This window comes from Lactuca sativa, chromosome 2 (genome assembly GCF_002870075.4).
Source record: "Lactuca sativa cultivar Salinas chromosome 2, Lsat_Salinas_v11, whole genome shotgun sequence".
NCBI classification, from domain to species: Eukaryota; Viridiplantae; Streptophyta; class Magnoliopsida; order Asterales; family Asteraceae; genus Lactuca; species Lactuca sativa.
The window spans coordinates 163,204,436-163,217,929 of record NC_056624.2 but is presented as its reverse complement, the minus strand read 5'-3'; the positions used below and the strand labels follow the sequence as shown (position 1 = coordinate 163,217,929).

The following is a 13,494-nucleotide window of genomic DNA, read 5'->3' as shown; positions in this document are numbered from 1 at the left end:
TACTGCCAATCCCATGGGCTCTAAATTCCATATTTGGATCAGGTCTTTATTCTAAAAACTTCACTATAATCTAATAAGACGAGAATTTGATGTTTATTATTTTATTCCAATTCCATTGAACAAAGTAACCCCATAATACTTACTTCGGAAAATAAATTGATGCCAATCCTCTTTTATGACATCTTTCACTTTTTACCATTGAGAAGGAGTCAGTAACTCTCGTTGCCAATCATATTAAGACAATAGTAACTCTAAAAATAACACCCTGATAAGTATGTTGATGGGGTGTTTGGGATTTGTTAGTTAACATACCTTATGTTTTTCTTTTAAAAAAGTTTATTAGATTATTCGACCAAAATTGAGTTTTCAAAAGGACATCGTCCAATAAATTCCAGGCTCTTCAATTCTTCATTTCCTCATTAAAAAATCTCAAATTTACGAAGTTCAAAATCCAGTTATCTCTATTATAAGCTAAGAAATATGTTAATTCAAAGAAATTGTTTTAGCGTAAAATTTACAAAAGACGAAATTTATTGAGTAAAGATTAAGATGATATTTATGTTTGGAGTTGGGGTCACGATACCTGTATCCTTTTCGCTATTAATTCCATTTATATTAAGATGTGACGTGATTCAGTTCAATATGATATTTTGCATCATTGACATTGACATCATCATAAATGATGTAAAACTCGTTATTTTGGTATGGGTGTTCTGTGACAACCCGTTATTTTCAATATTGTAAAACTCAACCAAAGTCAACAAAGGTGAAACATATCTAATAAAAGTTAGCTTTATTGTTTTGTTAATTTAATAAAGTTCAAATAATAATGGTTGTATATATAAACCTTTAATTAAAATGTAGTAAGAATTAGTAGTAAGATCATCCAAAAACCGAGAAGTCTCGCAAGTATCTACTAAGTCTCGGACCGAAAACAGCTCCCAACTGAAAACCCTCAGATAAACCTTTATCCACGCACCGAAAATCCCTCTTCGGCTGTAAACTTACCTCGGACCGAAAACCCCTTGGTTCTCGGCCAAAATCATGCGAAGCCGACTTGAGTTCTTGGCCGAAGACTACTCTTCTCGAGTGGAGTTCCTGACCGAGAACTCCTTTCTCGGATTATGTTCTTGACCGAGAACCGCTAAACCGCCACATGTTTTCATTTATAAATACATATAACCGAAAACATAAGCCTATTCTTACATCTTTCTACCGAAAATCTTCATCTTTTTCTATCAAGAACACATGCGAAACACTCTATCCTCTTGATTATCATGCGAAAATCCTTTGAATCTTCTTAGGATCATGTGAGAATCATCCATTGTTCTTATTATCATCTGAAAACACCTTCCAATCTTCATATATAGGACTAGAAACACCCAATATCACTAACTTTCACGAAGAACACACACACTATTTTAAGAATTTTTGTAAGTTTTCTTACAATAATTAAGTGTTGTTTAACACTTTAACCTTTACTAGACTATCTAATTTATAATCAATATGATATTAATATAAATTAGGATTCGGTGTTATCACGGGTTCTAACTTGTCGAATTAAATCTACTACACCATATCTTCACTCGGACACTCACAAAATGTGAGTTCATACCCCACAATTATAATGTTTATATCTAAATTGTAACACAATAAAAATTGTGTTAATATCTAAATATTTTTAATGTTTATAATTTTTTTCCGTTATCACAATTATATATATATATATATATAAAAATTACATGATTAGGATTCAACAGACTTAGAATTGGTAATTTAACTTCATTTCCTGTTCCTTGTTTGGTTTTGGGCTTGAGGCAGAATTACTTATTCAAATGTCTATTTAATCACAATTAAATAAATACTATATTTATATAAGTATAAAATGGTTTTCAAACTTGTTAAACAAAAATATGAATTATGCAAACTATTTTAGTACTATTTGGATATAAACATTGGATTTCAAGGAAACTACCATATTAAAGATTTTACAAATTTGACAAAGGTTTTCATTACAGTAAAACATGAACATATAAACTATAGTAGGTATAGTTTATGAAACCTACACATTGCTTTCAAGGTTCAAATTACAAAACAGACAACAAACATATAAACTATAATGAGTATAGTTTATGGACATTATGCACTACTTTACATATTCAGAGTACATTATAGAAAAAAATATGTAAACTATATTAAATATAGTTTATGAAACATACTTACAGCTTGTTCATTACAAGGTAACTTTTCATTATTCTACGTGTAATCATCAATATAGCGTTTGTGAGACACACTTCAAGTACATATCTAACAACCAACCAAGTCCTGAAATTATAACCAGAGTCTCCAGAAGGGAGAACGAGACACTTGTCTATAGAGCTATACGAGACTGACAATCCTGCACCAGATTTGCTTGCAACAGCTAGGCTGGGTGGCCTGTGGTGACAAATGTCATACCGATTGCGACGCCTGAAGAACGTCGTGTTCAGGCCATCTTAGGTCATCAAGCATGGTTATAATAACTCACAATTTGGTATTGAACAAATTGATTAGTGTTTGAATAAGTAAACAACTTCACATAGTTTTATTTAATAATAAAGCTATAATACAGTATTTTACAAGTACATTTGGTAACACTAGATGATTACAAAACACATGGTTTGTATACAAGTACAAATACATAATACTATTTCAGTACTTAGAAAACATACTTTTCATGATTTTATGTGAACTAAACTACATTTTACTACTTTAGAGTACAATAACAATCACATGTTTTGCTTACAACATACTACAAGAGAAAATATAGGATTTTCTCGGAAAAACATATTTACATTATCAAGGAACAAGAAAACACATTTGAGTTACTAACATGCTTATGAACTCACCGCCTTAATAGTTGATAGTCTTTCCAAAACTACTTGTATTCTTAAGAAATCAATAAACAGGTAGCCACATGTGTTGAGAATACGGAGCTTTATAGACTCATGTCTTTTAACTTGTACTTTTTTGTGTTAATATACAATGGTTTGAACACAGGCGTAAACCTTATACTTTGTTAATACAATGGTTGTTGTACTTTGATTACTATTATGCATTGTTGTGATACTGTACATGATGTCCTCCGCCCCTAATGTTTCCACCGTTCTGGATTGGAAGTGTGACATGTTCAATGAACGAGCTACACACCCATACTTTATTGACACACAGATGAATCAATATCCAAAACTGAAACACGAATTTAGATTTCAAATTCACCTACCACCATCATTACTTTTTCAAATTCCTGATAATTTATATCACTACTTCAACTTCTTCTTTCATAAATGTTGGAGAAATGATATAGCATGTATGATAACAATCGTTTGTCAATTTAGAAAACAGAAGAGATGAGAAAGAGAAAGACTCAAAGTACACGAGAGAAGAAGATTGAATGAATCACATTAATTAGCATGCAAAGTACTTTTGCCCTTTTCGTCTTTCACTATTTATATCTAAAAGTCAATTTTTTACAACAGATTATGTTACAATGTAACTATCCTCTATATCAAGTTGGTAAATTGGTTACTTTAACAAATTCTCTCTTCCAACTGAATTTTCCTTGTCTGATGTGTCATTTTCTTAACCTGTATCAATATTCCCCTTCCATCTTAACCTTGTCCTAAAGGTTGAAATCATAATAAATTTTTAAGAAGCATTCTACATCTTCCCAGGTAGCAAAACATAAATGTGACGCATTACTTTCCATGCTATAATTATAAACTGATGTTTAATTTGTCCCTCTTGATTTACCACTACTTTATCCCATATACGTGACCGGACTATAGTAAATAAAATCTAATGGTAATGGAAAAGGAAATTCCAACGACTTCCCCATAATTTTTCATTTTCAATGTAACATGAACAACATCATGAATTTGAGCATCAATCCGTAATTTCAACCTGTATGTAAACTCCCTTTATTCTTAGAATCGGAAAACTCCAATATACCTTTTTTCTCTAGCTTGTTGGGCATAGTTTTCAAGTGATGTGGTTGCAACTTCACTATAACCAAGTCCCCTTTCTTAAATGGAACAACACTTTGTTTGGAATCTTGTAATTCTATGTTACCTAATAACGCAATATGAAACATAGATGGAATGGAATCACATCCTGCATTAACATAGAGTGCTTTGTCATATACTCATATTTCCGTCACCTTGTAGTCGTATAGTCTCTTAGTTACAATTGCAATGCATCGTCAAACTTTTATAATTCAATAAAACTGGACCGAGATGTTGCATCCTAATATTTCAGATCATCTCAACCACATCATTATCCTTCTTAACATTTTACTTCCTTTCTTTTAAGCAAATACCCACCTTCCAAAATTTCACCAAATAGTATTCGTATTTAATATAAAAAAGCTTTATAATTTTTAAAAATTTTAACTAAAAAGTTATAAAAAAAAAAAAAGATTAATAATACCCAACTATTTTTCATTAAACTAAAATTTAAAAAATTATATAAACTTAACTAAAAATTACACCCTATTCAACTTTACTAATTTCAAATCTTCACACTTCAAAGCTGCAGATTTAGATCCTTTGGTGGATATATCAGGTCTTCACAAGAATCAGAAAGATTGTTTGGATACATGAATCTGAAATTGACAGCCAAAACAAAATGAAACTTATACTCTTTACCAAAATATTGTACAACTTAGTAGTGTTCATCTAGCCAAAAGAAATACTACAAGTTTGTCTAAATAATAATCAGAGTATTCGTACCCTTTTTGTTCTTCTTTTATACCGTTGGCAAGCCGCAACATCCAACATTCGTTCTTCATTTTCCCCTGTCAAACACCAAAACCCAAATACCCACACACACACACTCACACACAACCACAAAAAAAAAAAAAAAAAAAAAAAAAAAAAAAAAAAAGAAGAAGAAGAAGAAGAAGCAAATAAAACACCCTTGATCGAATTTCCTGTCTATTTCATCAACGTGTTTACGGATACCAACTCAAAAAAAATAAATAAATAAATAACAGGAAGGCTACCTATCACCACCGATCCCAAATAGCCCACCCCTCACAACCTCCACTTCTCCTTCGGTCGAGCAAAACCCACCGAAGTGGGTGTTTCCCCGGAGCAAACACGGGAGGCAACAGCCCCCTTTGATTCCTTAACCTCGTACCTTTCCTTTCCTTCCGATGACCCTTGCTGCCAATCCCTACTGAGGCCTACCACGACGTTGCTGCTGACCTATCCCCTCACGGACTCTCCTTCGGACCACGTTCTTCATTCGCGCCTCACAGCTAGACGAGAAAGAGAGAGCTTCGCTGCTTTCGTCTCTTCTCCTCCTTCGGTCCGGCCAGACACCAGAGAAGCCCCCTCGTTCAATCGATTACCAACACCGAGACCACCTCCCTTCCGTTTCCGAGCATCTCTTTCCCCGAATCTAGCCAATATCGGGGGCGTATGGTCGCTGCCTTCGTGCCTCTTCTTCCCTCTCTTCGTTCGTCTGCTTGTAGGTGTTCTTCCCTTTGCCCGATAAACAAAAGGAAACGGGCATAAAAAGCCCTAACTTTTTTTTTTTTTTTTTTTTTTAAGTTGGACCTTTAAACACAATTAGTCCCTGGATGAGAATCCTTTTCATAAAAGCGCTAATCCCTTTTAAATTCTATTAAAAATGACAAAATGGACCATTATCAAAATATTTATTTGAAATCAATCGGAAACCCACAAATATTGGACCCATTTTTTCAAAAAATGCCCCTCCTTGGTTATTTTTAGCAAAACTTATATGAATATTCAAAAATTAATCCTATTTGAATCATTTTAGTCCCTCCTTTTATTTATTTTAACCAAAGCAACCTTATTTTTGTTAATTAAATTACCGAAACGGCCCCCAATAGTGTAAATTTATTATGAAACGGTCCTAAGAGTATCTCAAAGTTCAAGAATGATGGATTTGCGGTTTCTCACGACAAGTTTATCAAAAAAACCGAATTCAAACAAATGGAACGCACGCTTCAAGCGTGAGTGCTTACGACCACTTTTTAATATTTTTAATTTTTTGTTTTTGGGGGGGGGGGGGAGTATGGTGATACATGTGCCTATATGTTTTGTTTATACAAATATAATATCCTTTATGCGAAAATACAATAAATCTAGTTTTAAAAAATATTATTTACGATATTTTTACAAATAAACTAGCATAAACTTTTCGTATACGTGTCCACACACCACATCTTGCATGGCACAAAAACATAGGATTTTTTTGTGACATTGTATATTATAACAAGCACCTTATAAAACTTTATAGTATTTTAAGGATTCAAGCTATTACTATTCATGTATATTGATATGTTTAAATACATAAAGTTTATACACAAAGTTTATACACGTACATATGTCATCATCTATGGGATCTATTTTAGTTAATGGTGCCCCAAACGGATGAGTTCTAGTTTCATCATGGTTTGCACCAAGGAGACCTCCTCGCCCCCTCTTGATTTATCCTCGTCATGGAAAGTTTACACATTTTTTACCAAAAAGTTGCTAACAGAGGATTGTTTATAGGACTTTTATGGGAACTGGGAAGTGATGATCGGGTTTCCTTTGTCTCCCATGTCTTATGCGGACGATGTTATCTTCTTTGGCTATTGGTCTAAGGAAAATGTTGTGACCATCATTAGAATGCTTCATTGTTTTTACCTAATCTCATATCTCAAATTAATACTCATAAAAGTCACATTTTGGTTATCGGTGTCGATCAATCAGTGTTAGATAAGATGACCGCTTCAATTGGTTGTGGGGCTAGCAAGTTCTTGTGTACTTATTTAGGTCTTCCTATGGGAAAATATGTCTCCGGTGGAAGCTTGGAGTGATGCTATTTGTAAAGTTACTTGTAAGCTGTCAAATTGTAAAGTTAAATCTCTTTCGGTGGGTGGTAAATTGACATTGTTAGAATCAGTCTTGGGTGCTCTTCCCACTTATTTTATTTCTCTTTTAAGGATCCGGAAGGTGTTCTTAAAAACCTGGAATCTATGAGAGATTCTTTCTTTTTGGGGGCTGATTTCTAAGAAAATAAAATGACATGGGTAAGTTGGAAGAAGGTGATGGCGCAGAAGGTTCATGGTGGTCTTCGGGTGAGCAACCTTTTTGCTTTGAATCGTGCTTTTATTTTCAATGGGTTTGAATCGTGCTTTTATTTTCAAATTTGTTAAACAAAAATATGAATTATGCAAACTATTTTAGTACCATTTGGATATAAACATTGGATTTCAAGGAAACTACCATATTATAGATTTTACAAATTTGACAAAGGTTTTCATTACAGTAAAACATGAACATATAAACTATAGTAGTTATAGTTTATGAAACCTACACATTGCTTTCAAGGTTCAGATTACAAAACAGACAACAAACATATAAACTATAATGAGTATAGTTTATGGACATTATGCACTACTGTACATATTCAGAGTACATTATAGAAAAAAATATGTAAACTATATTAAATATAGTTTATGAAACATACTTACAGTTTGTTCATTACAAGGTAACTTTTCATTATTCTACGTGTAATCATCAATATAGCATTTGTGAGACACACTTCAAGTACATATCTAACAACCAACCAAGTCCTGAAATTATAACCAGAGTCTCCTGTAGGGAGAACGTGACACTTGTCTATAGAGTTATACGGGACTGACAATCCTACAACAGATTTGCCTTCAACAGCTAGGCTGGGTGGCCTATGGTGAAAAATGTCATACCAATTGTGACGCCTGAAGAACGTCGTGTTCAGGCCATCTTAGGTCATCAAGCATGGTTATAATAACTCACAATTTGGTATTGAACAAATTGATTAGTGTTTGAATAAGTAAACAACTTCACATAGTTTTATTTAATAATAAAGCTATAATACACTAGATGATTACAAACACATGGTTTGCATACAAGTACAAATACAGAATACTATTTTAGTACTGAGAAAACATACTTTTCGTGGTTTTATGTGAACTAAACTACATTTTACTACTTCATAGTACAATAACATTCACACGTTTTGCTTACAACATACTACAAGAGAAAATATAGGATTTTCTCGGAAAAACATATTTACATTATCAAGGAACAAGAAAACACATTTCAGTTACTAACATGCTTATGAACTCATCGCCTTAATTATTGATACTCTTTTCAAAACTACTTGTATTCTTAAGAAATCAATAAACATGTAGCCACATGTTTTGAGAATACAGAGCTTTATAGACTCATGTCTTTTAACTTGTACTTTTTTGTGTTAATATACAATGATTTGAACACAGATGTAAACCTTATACTTTGTTAATAGAACGGTTGTTGTACTTTGATTACTATTATCCATTGTTGCGATACTGTACATGATGTCCTCCGCCCCTAATGTTTCCACCGTTCCGGATTAGAAGTGTGACATGTTCAATGAATGAGCTACACACCCATACTTTATTGACACACAGATGAATCAATATCCAAAACTGAAACACGAATTTAGATTTCAAATTCACCTACCTCCATCATTGCTTTTTCAAATTCCTGATAATTTATATCACTACTTAAACTTCTTCTTTCATAAATGTTGGAGGCATGATATAGCATGTATGATAGGAATCGTTTGTCAATTTAGAAAACAGAAGAGGTGAGAAAGAGAAAGACTCAAAGTACAAGATAGAAAAAGAATGAATGAATCACATTAAGTTGGTAAATTGGTTACTTTAACAAATTCTCTCTTCCAACTGAATTTTCCTTGTCTGATGTGTCATTTTCTTAACTTGTACCAATATTCTCATTCCATCTTAACGTTGTCCTAAAGGTTGAAATCATAATAAATTTTTAAGAAGCATTCTACATCTTCCCATGTAGCAAAACATAAATGTGACGCATTCCTTTCCATGCTATAATTATAAACTGATGTTTAATTTGTCCCTCTTGATTTACCACTACTTTATCCCATATACGTGACCGGACTATAGTAAATAAAATCTAATGGTAATGGAAAAGAAAATTCCAACGACTTCCCCATAATTTTTCATTTTCAATGTAACATGAACAACATCATGAATTTAAGCATCAATCCGTAATTTCAACCTGTATGTAAACTCCCTTTATTTTTAGAATCGGAAAACTCCAATATACCTTTTTTCTCTAGCTTGTTGGGCATAGTTTTCAAGTGATGTGGTTGCAACTTCACTATAACCAAGTCCCCTTTCTTAAATGGAACAACACTTTGTTTGGAATCTTGTAATTCTATGTTACCTAATAACGCAATATGAAACATAGATGGAATGGAATCAAATCCGGCATTAACATAGAGTGCTTTGTCATATACTCATATTTCCGTCACCTTGTAGTCATATAGTCTCTTAGTTATAATTCAATAAAACTGGACCGAGATGTTGCATCCTAATATTTCAGATCATCTCAACCACATCATTATCCTTCTTAACATTTTACTTCCTTTCTTTTAAGCAAATACCCACCTTCCAAAATTTCACCAAATAGTATTCGTATTTAATATAAAAAAGCTTTATAATTTTTAAAAATTTTAACTAAAAAGTTATAAAAAAAAAAAAAAAGATTAATAATACCCAACTATTTTTCATTAAACTAAAATTTAAAAAATTATATAAACTTAACTAAAAATTACACCCTATTCAACTTTACTAATTTCAAATCTTCACACTTCAAAGCTGCAGATTTAGATCCTTTGGGTGGATATATCAGGTCTTCACAAGAATCAGAAAGATTGTTTGGATACATGAATCTGAAATTGACAGCCAAAACAAAATGAAACTTATACTCTTTACCAAAAAATTGTAGAACTTAGTAGTGTTCATCTAGCCAAAAGAAATACTACAAGTTTGTCTAAATAATAATCAGAGTATTCGTACCCTTTTTGTTCTTCTTTTATACCGTTGGCAAGCCGCAACATCCAACATTCGTTCTTCATTTTCCCCTGTCAAACACCAAAACCCAAATACCCACACACACACAACCACAACAAAAAAAAAAAAAAAAAAAAAGCAAATAAAACACCCTTGATCGAATTTCCTGTCTATTTCATCAACATGTTTACGGATACCAAATCAAAAAAAATAAATAAATAAATAACAGGAAGGCTACCTATCACCACCGATCCCAAATAGCCCACCCCTCACAGCCTCCACTTCTCCTTCGGTCGAGCAAAACCCACCGAAGTGGGTGTTTCCCCGGAGCAAACACGGGAGGCGACAGCCCCCTTTGATTCCTTAACCTCGTACCTTTCCTTTCCTTCCGATGACCCTTGCTGCCAATCCCTACTGAGGCCTACCACGACGTTGCTGCATGGTACAAAAACATAGGATTTTTTATGACATTGTATATTATAACAAGCACCTTATAAAACTTTATAGTATTTTAAGGATTCAAGCTATTGCTATTCATGTATATTGATATGTTTAAATACATAAAGTTTATACACGTACATATGTCCTCGTCTATGGGATCTGTTTTAGTTAATGGTGCCCCCAACGGATGAGTTCTAGTTTCATCGTGGTTTGCACCAAGGAGACATCCTCGCCCCCTCTTGATTTATCCTCGTCATGGAAAGTTTACACAGTGCTTACCCAAAAGTTGCTAACAGAGGATTGTTTATAGGACTTTTATGGGAACTGGGAAGTGATGATCGGGTTTCCTTTGTCTCCCATGTCTTATGCGGACGATGTTATCTTCTTTGGCTATTGGTTTAAGGAAAATGTTGTGACCATCATTAGAATGCTTCATTGTTTTTACCTAATCTCATATCTCAAATTAATACTCATAAACGTCACATTATGGTTATCGGTGTCAATCAATCAGTGTTAGATGAGATGACCGTTTCAATTGGTTGTGTGGCTAGCAAGTTCTTGTTTACTTATTTAGGTCTTCCTATGGGAAAATATGTCTCTGGTGGAAGGTTGGAGTGATGCTATTTGTAAAGTTACTTGTAAGCTGTCAAATGGTAAAGTTAAATCTCTTTCGGTGGGTGGTAGATTGACATTGTTAAAATCAGTCTTTGGTGCTCTTCCCACTTATTTTATTTCTCTTTTAAGTATCCAAAAGGTGTTCTTAAAAACCTGGAATCTATGAGAGATTCTTTCTTTTTTGGGGGCTGATTTCTAAGAAAATAAAATGACTTGGGTAAGTTGGAAGAAGGTGATGTCGTAGAAGGTTCATGGTGGTCTTCGGGTGAGCAACCTTTTTGCTTTGAATCGTGCTTTTATTTTCAATGGGTTTGATGTTTTATTTCTTCTCCCACTACCCTATTCAGCTTTGCTAATTTCTAATCTTCACACTTCGAAGCTGCGGATTTACATCCTTTGGGTGGACATATCAAGTCGTTACAAGAATCAGAAAGATTGTTTGGAAACATGAATCTTTCTACGATACAAGTTCTATGGAAATTCCAGAATGTGCTAATATTTTTTATAAAAAAATGGTACCTTCAACCAAATCCTATTCCAATATTTATTTTTATTACTATTGTTATTATTATTTTTTGCAAGTAAAACCTAAATTCAAAGCAAATAGGTTTGTTGATTACTATTGCCACCTTTTTTTATCCTTTTCGTTGTAATGTTTACATTTTTAAACATTGATCAAAGCAAGATACCAATGAAACTATAAGATGAAAAAGAAAACTGGTCTTGGTGTTATTGTTAGTATTGGTGTTCCACATATTAAGTAAACCGTCATATCCTGAGTTAAAAGAGTCACATGTTTACATTAGTTTAGTAAGATGTAAAGAATATGTAATAAAGGAACGATAAATATACCCAAAAATAAAGGTAAATAATGAACAACTTAATTAATACCTTTTTAAGTGTCTGGATTCATAATACAACTTGGAGTGAATTCACAATCTACAAGTAGGATGCTATGATAAGCAAATAAAACAAAGTTTGTTGCAAATTTATATATTCAACCAAAAGAAGAAAAAATAATATTTCTTTGATGGCTTTGATACATTTATTGTCATGTAGGATGTTAGAATAAGCAACTAAAGTAAGTGTTGGATTAGTGTCTAAGTCCATAACTATTTTGGTATGTACTTGACCCGATTATGAGCATGGTCCTTTTGGGTTGCCTTCACCATAGCAATATGTAGGATGCATTAAGGAAAGAAAGGTTTAAATATGATTTATTAATATATTATGAGAATAATATATTAAAAGAGAAATCATATTGTTTAATTAATATTAGTCAAGAATTAATTAAGAATTATTTTTGTGGCTAAACGAGATTAACTAAATTTAGGGGACTAGACTGAAATTATTGGATAATTAAGTTATTGGGCTAAGGAATGCTAAAAGAACAAGGGGTGAATGAAATTATGATGGGAGACCATCATATTTTCGTCCATGGCCTTATCCAGAAGGTTCCATGGGCTGCTTAGAGTTTAAGTTGTCCATTAGGGTTTTGACTAAAACCCTAGCAGCCCACACAAGTATATAAAGGACCCCTTAGGCCCCAAAAACGTGGACAACTGATTCTCTAGGGTTTCTAGTCGTTTTTGGGCAGCCTCCTTTCTTCACCTCTTCATCCAAGTTGCATAAGGTGTTTGTGACTCCATTACAGGTGCAGCACTTGAGGCACTAAGCTTTCTAAAGCCAATCCAAGCAAGGAATTGATTGTTATTGCTATATAAAAATCAAAGGTAATTCTCAAACCCTAATTCAGTTTATAATATGTTAGATCTAAGTTTATTAGTCTTGGATTCATTGCATGTACAATAGAGAAACCTAGATCCAAGCATTAGGGTTTGTATGAGCACATTGGATTGTTCTTATGCCTAAAACCCATCAGTGGTATCAGAGCCTTGATTTGTTTCAGTTGTATGTGATGCTTAACTGTTTTGTTTGCTAAAAATCGATTTTTGGCCTCTGCCCGACTCAACTCGGCGAGTCAGTATCTGGACTCGGCGAGTTGGCCCTACTCGACGAGTCCAGGTTTGACTCGGCGAGTTTGTGCGCCAGGCAGAAGATATTTTGGGATTTAGCTGCTGTTTTGACTTGGATTTAATGCCTAATTTGTTTTTTGAAGTTAAAATCCGATTTTTATCTTAAATTAGTGACTATCCTTACCAAAACTATAGATAATATCAAATCTTTTATATATTGGTTGTTTATATGATAAATATGGATTATTTCAAATTATTTGGTAATTATCTAGTGACTAAAATAAGATTAGGTCAAATATAGATAATGACTAAATTATTTGTTATTTGATCCTTTGTGATGTGAAAAAGTTTCAATTGCACCCTTTAGGTTTTATAGTTTACATTTGAACTTCAAAGTTTTGTTTATGAAATTTAAATAAGTTAAACCCTAATGTTTTGAAATGTTTCAAAACTTGCCCTCAAGTTTTGGAATTTAAAAGTTGATTAAAAGTTTAATTTTGAAATGTTAAATTCTAAAACCCTAGTAATTTGAAAAGTTCAAATCAC

General features: G+C 33.0%; 1 long non-coding RNA gene across 1 annotated transcript; it reads right to left on the bottom strand.

Annotated features, from left to right (window-relative positions):
• Positions 1-9,616: 9,616 nt before the first annotated feature.
• On the bottom strand, positions 9,617-10,233 carry LOC128132069 (uncharacterized). The gene is made up of 2 exons (XR_008230003.1): positions 9,923-10,233; positions 9,617-9,795 (listed from the first exon to the last, which is right to left on the bottom strand). It is a non-coding gene; the product is annotated as an uncharacterized LOC128132069 (long non-coding RNA).
• Positions 10,234-13,494: the final 3,261 nt, after the last annotated feature.